Source organism: Condylura cristata, unplaced genomic scaffold (genome assembly GCF_000260355.1).
Source record: "Condylura cristata isolate star-nosed mole 26May11 unplaced genomic scaffold, ConCri1.0 scaffold00002, whole genome shotgun sequence".
NCBI classification, from domain to species: Eukaryota; Metazoa; Chordata; class Mammalia; order Eulipotyphla; family Talpidae; genus Condylura; species Condylura cristata.
In genome coordinates, this window is record NW_004567103.1 from 49,748,054 (window position 1) to 49,761,514 (window position 13,461).

Genomic DNA, 13,461 nt, shown 5'->3' on the forward strand with positions numbered 1-13,461 from the left:
CAGGCTTGGAAAATTTGAGTGACTTTTTTTAAGCAGTCAGTCAGTAGCAGAACTAAACTTAAATCTAAAAGCTGCCAGTCTGGTGAAAATTGTATGCTGCATCTTTCTTCAGGAAGCAAAATTGCCCTGGATTAAAGAAAAGGATACAGAATTAAGCTATTATGGATTGGATTGTGTCCTTCTCTCTTCTCACAATATGTTTAAGCCCTAACCCTCAATACTCCAGAATGTAACCTTTCTAGGAAACTGGGTGTGTACAGAGGGCATCTGTAAACTAAGATGAAGTCATTAGAATGGGTCCTAATCCAGCATGACTGTTATCCATATAAGAAGAGAAAATTTAGACACAGACATAGAGACACTATGGACAGCAGTGTGACGGTGAACACAGAAATTGTGATTTTTTCTGTCCAAAGTCAAAGGGCTAGCAGAAGCAGGCAAACACAGGAAAAGACCTTTCTCCTCATGACGTATTCTTAGCCAACACCTTAATTTCCATTTTTTAGTCTCCAGAATTGTGAGAATAGAAAACAATTGTTCTAAACTGCTGAGTTGGCTACTTTGTTACAGCAGTACTAGAAACTATAATATACACGCTCAAGTAGAAAAACAGAAGAAATCCTTGAATGGCAAAATTATAATAAAAGCTAACAAATATGGAGAGCTTTCCAAGCTCTGTACTATGCAACGAACTAAACATGATTTATCTCCTTTTATCTTCACAATTCCTTGGGTTAATATTATAACTCATGTCTCCATTTTGAGGAAACCAAAGACAACGGAAGGATAAATAGCATGTCTGAGGTTATATAATTATTGGTGAAACTGGGATTCATTATTCCGGAGCCCATCATGTCACAAGAGAAAGCTGAGGCCACTCTGAGGGAATTGAACAAGACTTAGATTTGGTGTCATACTTCTGGAAGATGTTAACTGCTGCAAAGTTGGTTTTGATTTAGATGCTTATATAGGGAATGAAAGAAAAGTGACTGCAATAAATATCATCTTGGATTTACTTAAGGCTCTTTTTCCAAGGGGGCTCAAGTCCTTTGTCTCTCTTTCTTCCCATACAGCATTCAAGTCAAATACAGATAGGTTGCTATGATTAATTTCATGTCTTTGATTTATTTATTCAATAAATATGAACCGAAGGTCTACTAAATGCCAGGCACTTAGACGATGACTGGACAGAATATATTAGTTTAGAAACCCAGCTGGTAATCCCAGTTCTGGCGAAACTCACATCTCCAGTGATTAGAAACTCAGACAGAATGAACATTCTCAGAAGATCATGGAGAAAGAAAGAATTTTGGAAAAGAATTTTTCTTTCCCAACTTTCCTTCTCTATTCTTTCATTTCTCCAGAAGAGACTGCCAGAAAGCAAATGCTTTCAAGCATGTACATAATTTCCCCATTTATTTATGTATACATTCACGGCAATATACTTGTACTCCTGGCAGCTGAGATGATTTTCAATTTTGATCTAGGCTCTGATCTGCTTTATAACCATATGTTTAAATCATCTCCAAACAGAGAAGAATTTGTCAAAATGTAAAAGACCATCACAGAAAAGCAAAATGCAGTGACCTGCCTAGCCTGACAATCTCATCCATCATCACCCTATTATTAGCCTTTGGTTTTGGGGTGATAACTTCCAACTGTTTTCATATCATTAAAATGAAAGCCTTGGCCCTCTCTGGTGGCACAGCAGGTTAAAGCCCTGCACTGAGAAGCTAAAGCCACTTCAGCATGAGCTCGATCCCCGCCCACCCCGGAGGTGACCACATGGCATGGCAGACCTCTCCTGACCGGCCGCTGCTCCCCTCAGCAGTGTACTTCCTCAATCTGCCTGTTCTGCTTCCCACTCTGTCTCTGGTGAAGCCTCTTGCTACCCCTGAGCCTTTGGCCTGTACCCCAGTTCTGTATGTACAAATAAATAAATCTTTAAAAAAACAAAATGATAGACATAAGACATTATCTTTCAAGACTGTAAATTCATAGATACAAAAAAAAAAGATTTCATATCCTAGATGATTTTATTAAGCATTTTTTAAGACAATTCATGGTACTCTAGAAAAATTGACTTTATAATTTTGTTGAGAACTTGAAACTGTATTTATAATTATAATAATTCTCCCACCTTCTGGACACTGCTATCATACCGCTCTTTCCCCAAGACAAAATTTAGAAATTTTTTTTAAGGTTTCGAAGGTGACGAGAGCTGAGAGCAGGGGCCTTTCACCTGAATGCTAGGCATTGCTAGCATTGTTGAAGTTTTTCTCCTACCCAGTCAGGCTTATAATCCAAATATGTGTTTATGCTTGTTTTAACACCTGCATATTATAAACTGATTGTAAAAAAAAAATGTTCAAAAAGCTGATGGAATATAAAAAGGAAGTCTTTGAAATGTTCCAAGACCAGCTTTATGAAAGGTATTTTAAATTGTATTTTTGCCGACTTAGGCGCACTCCATGTCTTTCTGCTGATGACTAAACTGGAGAACGAGAACGAGCTTGTATGGGCTATCTTCTCCTCCAGGCCCAATCTGACTAACAACACAAAATGAAGTCATAAAAAAAAGTCTGTGCTCTTCAAGCCTGGGAAAAAAGACTAAATTCACTCAGCACACCTGCCTTAGGGAATATGAAACCTCCCTAATATACCTACCTCATCATCTCTATCCTTTGCAGAATGATTGAACTCTACATTGTGTCTCTACAGAATTCAGTATTCACTTTACTGCCATGAGGTCAAGAGTAAGAAAAAAAAAAGAGAGAAGTGAAGGTGGCTTTCACTACTACTTTGGAAAAAATAATTGACCTATTTTCACAAGATATGAATTTTTTAGTGTTATTCAGCTCATTTTCCTTTTAGTCCACTCAAGGTTAAAATCTTGAAAGCAAAGTGTTAAAATGCAACAGCCTCATATACACAAGCCAGTATGCAATTGTGGGGAACACCATTACGGTTAGCACATTTTACTGTGACCAATACAGGATCACACATTATGGAGATAATATTGATCTCTGTAAATTAAAAGATAAATACCATACAGATTCAGGCTACATGCATAAGCTGCCCAGCCTAAAAAAATGTTTCAAAATATGAATGGAGAAAACAATTGGGAAATCGACTAGCATATAAAGCCAAGGAAAGAATGCAAGTAGACAAAATAAAATATTTGGTACCTTAAATTATACAAAGATTTCATAAACAGGGTAGATTTAAAAATGGATTAAATGTCTGTAACTAAAAACTGGACAATGTATATTCAGAACCATTCAGGTGAGCCAATGATTTGAGGAGATAAATCTAAATATTCTCATCCCATGCAAAAGTTGAGTATATTAAATTATCACAGTTAACTATCACGTTCTAAGAAAATTTAGCTAACTTTGGTCCATTTCTGTCTCATATACTAAACTGTTTGTACAGATTGAGGTATACCCTTAAGTCAAAGACTATTGAGTTGTTCAGCAATTTCATTTCTTACTGAAAATAATTATATTTGTTCCTGGTTTATAGTTCAGCCATTTGTGCATGTGGGTGCTATGTGTCATTCCATTTGAGACTTCTTTTCTACATGCACAGACAGACCAGCCTGTATCTGGGCCTAAAAAACTGACAACTAAATTCTGGTCATTGACTCCAGCATAATGCAACCACTTTAGAACTAATGTTTGAGCAGTGACCTTATCACCCTTTTAAAACATACGTGTTCCTTTTAGTGCCAACAACTCTCAGCAAAGCCTTGATAAGACTGGAAAGGCAGAAAGCAGTAAACAGAGCTATGTATTTTGTTACTAAATTGGTATATATATATATATATATATATATATATATAGGTTGAGTGTTCATGGTGTCATCTGATGTTAAACAAGGGGTGAAATTTGAGATAACACAGATGGGCATTATACTAAGTGATGTAAGTCAGATGCAGCAAGGCAAATGCCACCTGAGCTCACCTATATATATGAATCCTAACCAAACAAAAATGAAATTCCTAGAAACTGAACAAACTGGAAGTGAGGACTAGGTAAAATAGTTGAAGAAGTTAAAAATGTACAAATTATTTATAAAATAATCTAGTTAATATTAATGTAATAACTTGCTAAAAGAGTAGATTTTATTTATTTATTTATTTATATATACAAGAACTGGGCTATAGACCAGAGATGCGGGGGCGGGGTTGGGGTGGCTGAGAGAATTGAGAGACAGAGTGGGGAGCAAAACAGGTAGACTGACTGAAATACACTGCTGAGGGGACCAGAGGGAGAGACAGGAGAGATCTGATGAGCCATGTGGGTCAGCTCCTTGGCTGGGGATCAAACTCAGGCAACAGTGGCTGGTGATAGCTTGATAGCACTGAGACTTTAACCCTGCACCATCAGGGAGAGCCTAAGAGTAGATTTTAAAAACTTCCATTATAAAGAAAAAAAATGCAGGTCTGTGTGGTGTTGATGGGTGCTGATGTATTGTAGTGATCATTTTGCAAATATACAAATATGAATCATGCTATATACTTAAAACTAATATAATAGTATATAAAAATATGGGTGATTTGCTGATGGGAAGCCCACAAGGATTACAAGAGATGGAAAAAGGTGCAAAATGATGTAAAAATAAACTATTATATTATTAAAAAACTAATATTATGGTATATAATCGTATCTTAATAAGTAAATTTATCATCAAGACTAAAAATAACATAAAAAGATGACCCTTGAATAAATATTTTATTAATTCTATGATACAGTTCTAAAGCCAACAGCCCACTTCTATGCACTATGCTCAAAAGGAAAATAATAGCTGTTAGTCTATATTTTGAGATCATTTTTCTTTTATTTTGGGGAAATTTGGTGGGAGCAAAGAGAGGTCGCTGAATTTAACTTGCTTTTTTTGGGTAGCTCCTATATAATAAAACTTGGGGCTTAAATTTAAATAATCCAATCAATTTCTTACCTTTTGAAGAGCAAATCAAGAAAGTTCTGAAGTAATCCAGTTTATTGAAAAATACTTTGAATAGAAGTAACATAACAGCTTAATTTCCAGTAGTTGAAGCCAATTAGATTATATGTATGTGTTTCTCACCTTTTGCTTTTTAAAAGGTAAGAAATAACACACACTCCTATTGATCGGATGATTTAAATTTAAACCCTGAGTTTTACTGTATTAGATTCACCAAAAAAAGGAAGTTAAATTGTGGACACACACACACCTATGTAATCTTTACTAGTGACGTTAGCAAATTTCCCATGACTCTAGTCTTTCATTTCCAGCTTGACGTGATTGTCAGGGTTGGCACATCTTGATTAGCGTGTCACCCACCTGGGCTCACATTTAACTACAAGGAGTGAACATGGTTCTAGCAACCAGGAAAAAAAGAGCCACCCTTTTGAAAATGAAGACTACTTGGTTATCAAAACAATCCGTTCTTATTCTAATTGTCCCCCACTACTCCTTGAAGTCACATTCTCAAGTTGCCTCAATACATTTACTGCAGTCATGTCTTTCATTAGGGTGCTTAAAGTATTTGTGGCCATAGTAAATCATTTATGAGGGAGAAATGCCAAAAGAATGACAGTAAAAAAATATCTTGGGACATGGGTGAATGAGAGGCAAAATGAAAAGAAACACTAATTTGGGAATATTTTCTTCCCAACCATAAATAAAATCCAATTACTTAAGTATTACGTAGGGTAAAGTGTTCTATTGTCTATTACCAGTGGTCAACTTAATAATACATAATCACATCCTTAGTATGTTGTCTTATATTCAGTTGTGAAGAATAAACACACATAGCCAGGAAACCATCCTAAACACTGAACACACTCTAGGCAATATGGGGTTATACCCATCACTTTGGAACTGAAGTGCTTTGTCTGTTCAAAATGATTAGTGGAACACAGAATGAGTTAGTACATATAGGAAAATGCCAGAAGTTATAGCTAGTCAGAAGCCATTTGTCCTTTTACCACTGCCCTTATTACTATGAAAATAGCTTTCAAAAACAAAAATCAAGGAAAATAACTCCTAACATTGTGATGTTGGTGATGTCAGATCCAAGTTTGTGAATGACTGATACTGTGAATGACACCTCTAAATGCTTTTTAAATTGTAGTACATCTTTCTAGCTCCTAAATGTCACTCATCCTTATCGCAAATAAACTAACCAACAATATATGCTAGTATATTGCAGCAAATAGTATATTGCTAGTATATGCAGCAAATAGACTGAAACATATAAAGTATGATAACACAAGAACCAATCACCATTCTGATTTCAGTCCTTCAGTAGAAGAGGAATAGCCTTGTAATGCATAAACAATGCATAGACAAGCTCATTAGGTAATTGAACCGTTTAGCCAAGTATTTCCCACCTAATATTAAGTTGAAAATACCCAATAATGGATTGCCTGGGATTCTAATGACATCCTTTGTGCAACTGTAGCTAGTGAAGGAAATCAAGATGCAACCGTTTTGTTTAAATCACTAAATTTACAAAAACAAAACAAAAATTCCTCCATATACAACTACAAGAAACTTGAAATTGTAAGGGTTCTATCAATATGTATCAAAATGCTGTATGTGCATATAAACAAAATAATTAATAAGAATAAATATAACAGAAAGAGATGACCCTTGAGGCCGGGTGACTAAAGCTTTGTTTTGGATCATGAACATGCATGTCACGTCTCCTCCATTCATCCTGTCGGCTACAGCCACACGAGCAAGCGAGTTCTGCAAGCAGGGGCCGGCTCTCTCCTGAGTCTCTCCTGACAGTTTCAGCCAGGCAGCTCAGCACACTGCAAGCTCTATTTGACATTATTAGGGGTGGTTTCATGGCATAATCATCTATTTGCAATTCTTGGCTTGGAAAAAATAAGGTTTAGTGCCCAGGATTTTGAAGTAACTTCAGAAGGCTGCTTGTAAAGATTAAGTGTCAGCTTTGACCTTCCTGCTTTGATGTCATAAATAATTAAAATGATTAACTCACAGATAGCGATCATTTTTCAGAACTAGCTATTTTTCATCTATACCTTTCTATTGAAGATGCCTCTTGCCCCTTTCCCTTAATTCTTATGCACACACAAACATAAAATGTGGCCAAAGAGGGTCTTTTTTTGTCCTCATCCTTGTGACAGTAAGAGAATAAATATTGTAAAGTTATAAATTCAAATTGAGAAACAGAAAGAGCAAAATTTAAGAAACCATATTCTCCTTCATATGTAATATTAATATGTAACTGATGGAGCACTGACCTTCCCTCCTTCCCCTTATCCTGCTGAAAATATGGTATGGATGCAGAATGTCCAGCCAGCAACCAAAGCATTAATACTGGGGATGGTGAGTTATTAAACTAAACAAGTTTAGATTAAAATATAGATTAAAATTGTACCACTAATAGATCCACTGATTTTCATTTAATTTCCCCTTTCAGCACTTCATCTATCAAATTTATAGTACTAGCACCATGAATTCTGGCATTCCAATTCTATGCCTGACAGTCTTACTTGAGGTCTTTACATGACACAATACTTAAATAAAGTTTATAAACTAAAATCCTTGGGCAAAATATGTAAAACACAAGGTAATATTAAAGTGTTTTACTAAACCTATACCTTGCATTTTGCTCAACAAATTCCAAGTTGGGATTTTTTTCTGTTCCAAATATACTCAGCTAACCATCTGACATTACATTACATTTAATAGAGTTTTGATCAAAGTTACTAGCTCTTTCCTCTTTTCACATTATATATATTTCTCTAGCTAACACAAAAATTTTTGAAATTTTAAAAATTTTCTACAAAGCCAATGTTAATGTTAATATATGAAACACATATTATTGAGAAATTCATTGTCTCAATTTTAAAAGATGCTTCTTTGTTGTAAGCATATGATATTTACTATATTTGTAAATATTATATTTATTATATTTGTTGTAAGTATATTTATTATATTAGAAAAACTCTCATCCTGATATCTGGAAAGCAAAAGTAAGTAAATAAAGTCCAATAATGTAATCAATTGAAAAACTGCGCTCTAATAGTGCTACGATCCATTATACAGATTACATAAATGAGGATCTACTTATCTCGGTTCTTCCACTAAACGCATCAAAATTATGTTTATCTACCTCACAGGAATATTATCAGAAAAAACCACCTTCGTAAAAAGCCTTAAGAACTACAGATGGAAAGCATTATGTACACAGAATACGTCTTGGTGATGCTGTTAAACCAAATAAAAAGCATGTTCCTTTATTATCAGTGAGAAAATAAGTACCACCTACTTCCCAGCTTGCTTCCTTCATCTCTCATATGTGCAATTAAACCATAAAACTACATGCTTAAGAAACAAATTTCACTGCTATTAATAAATAAGCCTTTATTCTCATTTTATTAAAATATCAACATAGATACCATCTTACGATCACCCTGCCTTTTATTGGGGAAAAAGGTGGTCGTCACTAAATATAAATAATTGCAGTTCTGGCTGCAGTCCAAGGTGTAAGCATGTTCCTTTGCTGTCTCAGCAACTCTCCTGATGTCAAAGACACATTAAAATAAATGGGAACCATATGGCTCCGCAGCAGAATACCCGCGCTCTTACAACTGAGAGGCCAATACAATTCATTACCACCGTCGGAGAGATATTTTGGGGACATGGAATATCTCAATGCAAAAGAAAACTGCATGAGGCAGACCATTTGATCAAAAATTCTCACACAGTGACAGGGAACATTTGTTATTCTTTAGCTCTTCTAACCTGCTTTGCTGCTTTTTACATTTTCTCAATACCATTCAGAGCCTCTCCTGTTAAGACGAAACAGCACTTTCCACCTACTCAGTGCCTTTCCCACACAGTATTTCCTTTGGCCCAACAATGTTAGGTCCCATCAAGCGTAACATATCATGCTAATCCTTGGCCAAGACATCACTTAACAATTAACAGAAACCAAACAAAACAGTATCTTCAATAAGCGCAACAAAACTCTGCTGAGAGCTCTCTTTCTGGAGAGCAACACTGAGTCCTTGAACTTTGAAACTGACCAGGAAGGAGAAAACCTGAAAACATGATGTTCTGAATATGTAAGCCTAAAAAGCCTTTACTATATTTATTTCCACACCCCAAATTCAAATCATTAGAAAATAAAAGGAAAAAAAAATTCTAACACTATATCACTGGCTGCACAGATCAAAATGCTCAATTTAAAAATGAAATCCAAGGTTGCAAGTTGGAATCAATGTTGAGGCTAAGAAGGCAGTTGGGAGACAATGGTACCTTCTGTTTCCTCGCTGACAATGAGTAATCCGGGAGGGTTGTAATACAAAGACAAAAAAGAAAAAGACTTATTGTTCCTTCTATAATCATACATCCATATATATTTTTTTAAAGATTTATTTATTTATGCATACAAGAGCTGTGGTACAGGCCAAAGATTCAGGGAGGGGCTTCATGAGAGACAACGGGAAGCAGAACTCTCAGATTGGCCGCAATGCACTGCTGAAGGTAGGGTGGATGAGACAGGAGAGGTCTGCTGTGCCATGTGGGATACTTTTTTGGTGGAGCATATGCTTCAAATTCTCGCAACCCTTTCATTGTCTATTTTAAAACTTTTTTTTTTAAAAAGATTTATGCATACATGAGCTGGGATGTAGGCTGAGTTTGGGGTGTGAGAGGATTCACCAGAGACAGAGTGGGGAGCAGAACAGGCAGACCTACAGAAATACACTGCTGAGGGGAACAGCAGGCAAGACAAGGAGAGGTCTGCTATGTCATATGGGTCACCTCCTTGTCCAGGGATTGTACTTGTGCTGCAATGACTGCCAATAGCATCATAGTGCTGTGACTTAACCCCTTGTGCCACCAAGGAGGCCCTGTTTTAACACTTTTGAAAACTATGCTAAAGAATCATAAAGCACAATGTGTGCAGAGAATCATCACCTGATACCTACTAGAAAAATAAAACTGAGACTCAACTCCAATGTTGACCCTAGGAAGCTTTTCTTGAGCCCCTGGGACGAGGTGAGTTCAATTTCAGCATGTTTCCAGAACAACCCTGTCTTGATGCTGCTAATGTGGATGTATGTGCTCTCCACTATTGGTCAGGACATAGGGCATGAGGACTGAATCTTACTTCCTGCAGGAACACACATATCAACTCTATCACTTAGTTAGGGAAGGCACTTTGCTTGGTCCCTAGGATATACTTGGTGTTTGCTTCACTAAATTAGATGAGTGACTAACAGAACTTTGGACTAAATAAACAGCAGCATTTCTTAAATATGTTTTCCTTACTTTTAAATGATAAGATGACATGTGACAATATTTCCCAAATCATGGTAAACATGTCTTCCTTCCTCACTAATGTCTGTTTATTTTATTTTGTTGGGGTACTTTTCAATGAACAATTTTGTTTTGAGAGGACACATCACTGTCATGGCTTGAGTATAAACACACTTTTGTATTAGAAAATACTTGAGGCCTCCCTGATGGTGCAATGGGTTAGGACGCAGCAATGCAAGCTGGCTGCAGCCACCTCAGTATGAGTTTGATCCCTGGCCCCAGAGGTGATCCACATGGCATGGCAGACCTCTCCTGTCTTGCCTGTTGCTCCCCTCAGCAGTGTATTTCAGTACATCTGCCTGTTTTTCTCCCCACTCTGGTGAATCCTTTCACCGCCCCTGCACCTCTGGCCTATACCCCAGGTCTGTATGTTTATATATAAAGAAATCTTTAAAAATAAACAAAAGAAACCATTTGAAATGTGCTATACTTCATACATCAGAAGGTCTAATGTAGCAAACCAACCCTGACACCATAATAAACCTGTGAACAATATACTAATAATTATCTTATAAACCCATCTCTAAAAAGCAAGTATCTGGAAAGAATTTACTGACTGTTTTAATTTTGAAAGAGAAATCCTGCTGATAAATTTCACTAATTGGTATTAACCTCCAGCAAAAAACATGAGCAACACCCTACCTTTGGCATTCTATTGGTGATTGATCTACAAACGATTCTGCCTCTTAGCATTTAAATTGTCATCTCTGCCTAGAAGCAGTGACTTTACTGCAAAAATAAAAACTGTGTTACTCATGATTTATTAATTCCCTACAAAATTTTATAACATACACACACTAAGTTATTGACCGAAGTTTCTCTTGTTGGTAGTAATGGTGTTGAGTCATACATAAAAGACCCTAATTGGTAAGATCATGACAAGTGACAGAAATAAGCTAGAAGCATTTAAAATTTTTATTCATATGAGAGCAGTTATCAAAGCTATGAGAGGATAGAAGCAACATGTGCTAGAATACAAGTTGAATGAGGGCAGAGATTTTTCATGTTTGGCACTGATCTTACCCTAAAATTAGAAAGTGATCCTGTTAATGCTTCATGGATGGGGCAAAAGGCATGGGACTCTTGAGTCAGAAACTAATTTATTATACACAGCACCAGCAAAATAAACATCATATATCTGTTGGTACTGCTTGTTCCCCAAATTCCACAGGGGCAAAGTGGAGACAGCAAATAGATGCTGGCTACATAGTAGGCTCACGTTGTACCAAAAGCCTAAGGAGCTTAAGAACCCTCTGTTTTTCAGCAAGCAGTAAGCAAGCCTGTTCTTCATAGTAGGAGATTCAGCCTCACCCTTTAAAGTTGCTTTGCATGAACACAACAATGAGAAATGACCCAGTGGATGAGGGCAGGACATCCTTGGCATCCTTGAAAAGGTATGTGGTAGCATAAGGAATTTATGGAGGAGTGTGTCCACAGGATTCTCATTTACTAGGTTCATTTATAGATACCAAGTTCCTAGTACCTGTTTACTATAGATATTCAATATTTCACTGTTTAATGAATAAATGGGGTTTATTGACAGGCTGCTACACTTACTAAACTCTGTAACTCACATAAAATGATCAATTTGCAAACACATACATGAGAACTCTCTATCCCTTAGTATGTGAAAGCAATATTCAAAACATGTAGTGGTACAATCTTTCCCTGCTAATAGTCTGAAAATAAAAAGTTTCCAAAATGAAGCTTATGTCATATTTTTATGACTGCAAAGTATATAGCACTTTCTTTCTAGGTCTCTTCATAGCTCGCAAATACTTCTTTTTACAAATACCTTGCCAAAGGACAGAATCAATTCAAAGATTTTATCAGCTACAGTTCTGTGATCACATTTATGGGGAATGTAGGGGAATAACATATACATTCTCAAGTGCCTTCTGGAAGCACAGAAACAGTCCCAAAGGAGATCTGCTTCCCCTTTTATATGACACTCTTATGACATGTGGGTTATTCGTTACAAGAAATATTTTTCCAAAGCTAAGTGTAACCTCAGGTTTGGACTACACAAGAAAGAAAGAAGGAAAGGCTTAAAGGCTTCACATATTGGGAGTTTGTATTCCTTGAGATGAATGAGAAGAAAAGGATCAGATTAGTAAATGTCTGCATTTATAAAAATAGAATTCAACCTCTGTTTCTGATAACTGTTTCTGTTTCTCAATGACTTTTATGTTGCTTTTATCATCTGAAGCAATCTAATTCTGAATCACAGTTTTCAGAATTCACCATTAACCAGTTCCTTCTGAATTTCCCCTCATCTATTAACCCCTCAATGTCTCTAAATCTAAATTTTAAATGACTTACACAAGCAAAATTTTGCTCTCTGACACATGCCGTAGAGCAAATGATTCACCAAAGGAACTCTTCAGCTTTAGAGTTGGAAAAAAGGAGGAAAGGGAGAAGCAGAATCAATATAAGGTATATCTTACCTTGGCCCCTATACTTTTGGCCTTTGATGAAAGATTTGAGAAGTATAACACAGGATGCTTTTTGTATTTGTGAGTAATCTTGGGAGAGTTAGGAGACTATTATTGTTCCCAGATGTTCAAGGATATAATTACTTTCATTCAATAGAAATTACTCCTTTTTCTTTCATAAGTCATTAGTATTTAAGAAAGACCAGAGGAGACAGGTCAGAGCTAGCTTTGAACAAAGAACTCTTTGCAAACAAGAGGTCTGGGTGCACCCACCCAGGGGTACTTTGGGGCAGTCTATAGTAATGGGGAAAGATAAACCAAGACTTGGTGAACCATTACTGTAATATGATTTAAAACTTTTTGCAATCCATTTCTATAATAGAGTAATAAAATAAGAATATTGGCACGCATACCAATTTTAAAGATAGCAGCAATTTTTTAGTTGTATGTTTTACCACACACCAACAAACTTTCTTAGTTCTTATAAGCAACTGCTTCAGCTCGAGTTCAATACCCAACCAAGGAGGACCCCAATGGCGCGGCAGACTTCTGCTGTCTCACCCCCTGCTCCCCTCAGCAGCGTACTTCATCCACCTGCCTGTTCTGGTCCCCACTCTGTCTCTGGTGAATCCTCTCAACACCTCTGCACATCTGGCCTGTGCCCCAGTTCTGGATG

At 36.5% G+C, this 13,461-nt stretch overlaps 1 protein-coding gene across 2 annotated transcripts in view; it reads right to left on the reverse strand.

Moving 5' to 3' along the window:
- Positions 1-13,461, reverse strand: part of CSRNP3 (cysteine-serine-rich nuclear protein 3) — a 165,261-nt gene that overhangs the window by 13,045 nt on the left and 138,755 nt on the right. The window lies entirely within an intron of this gene.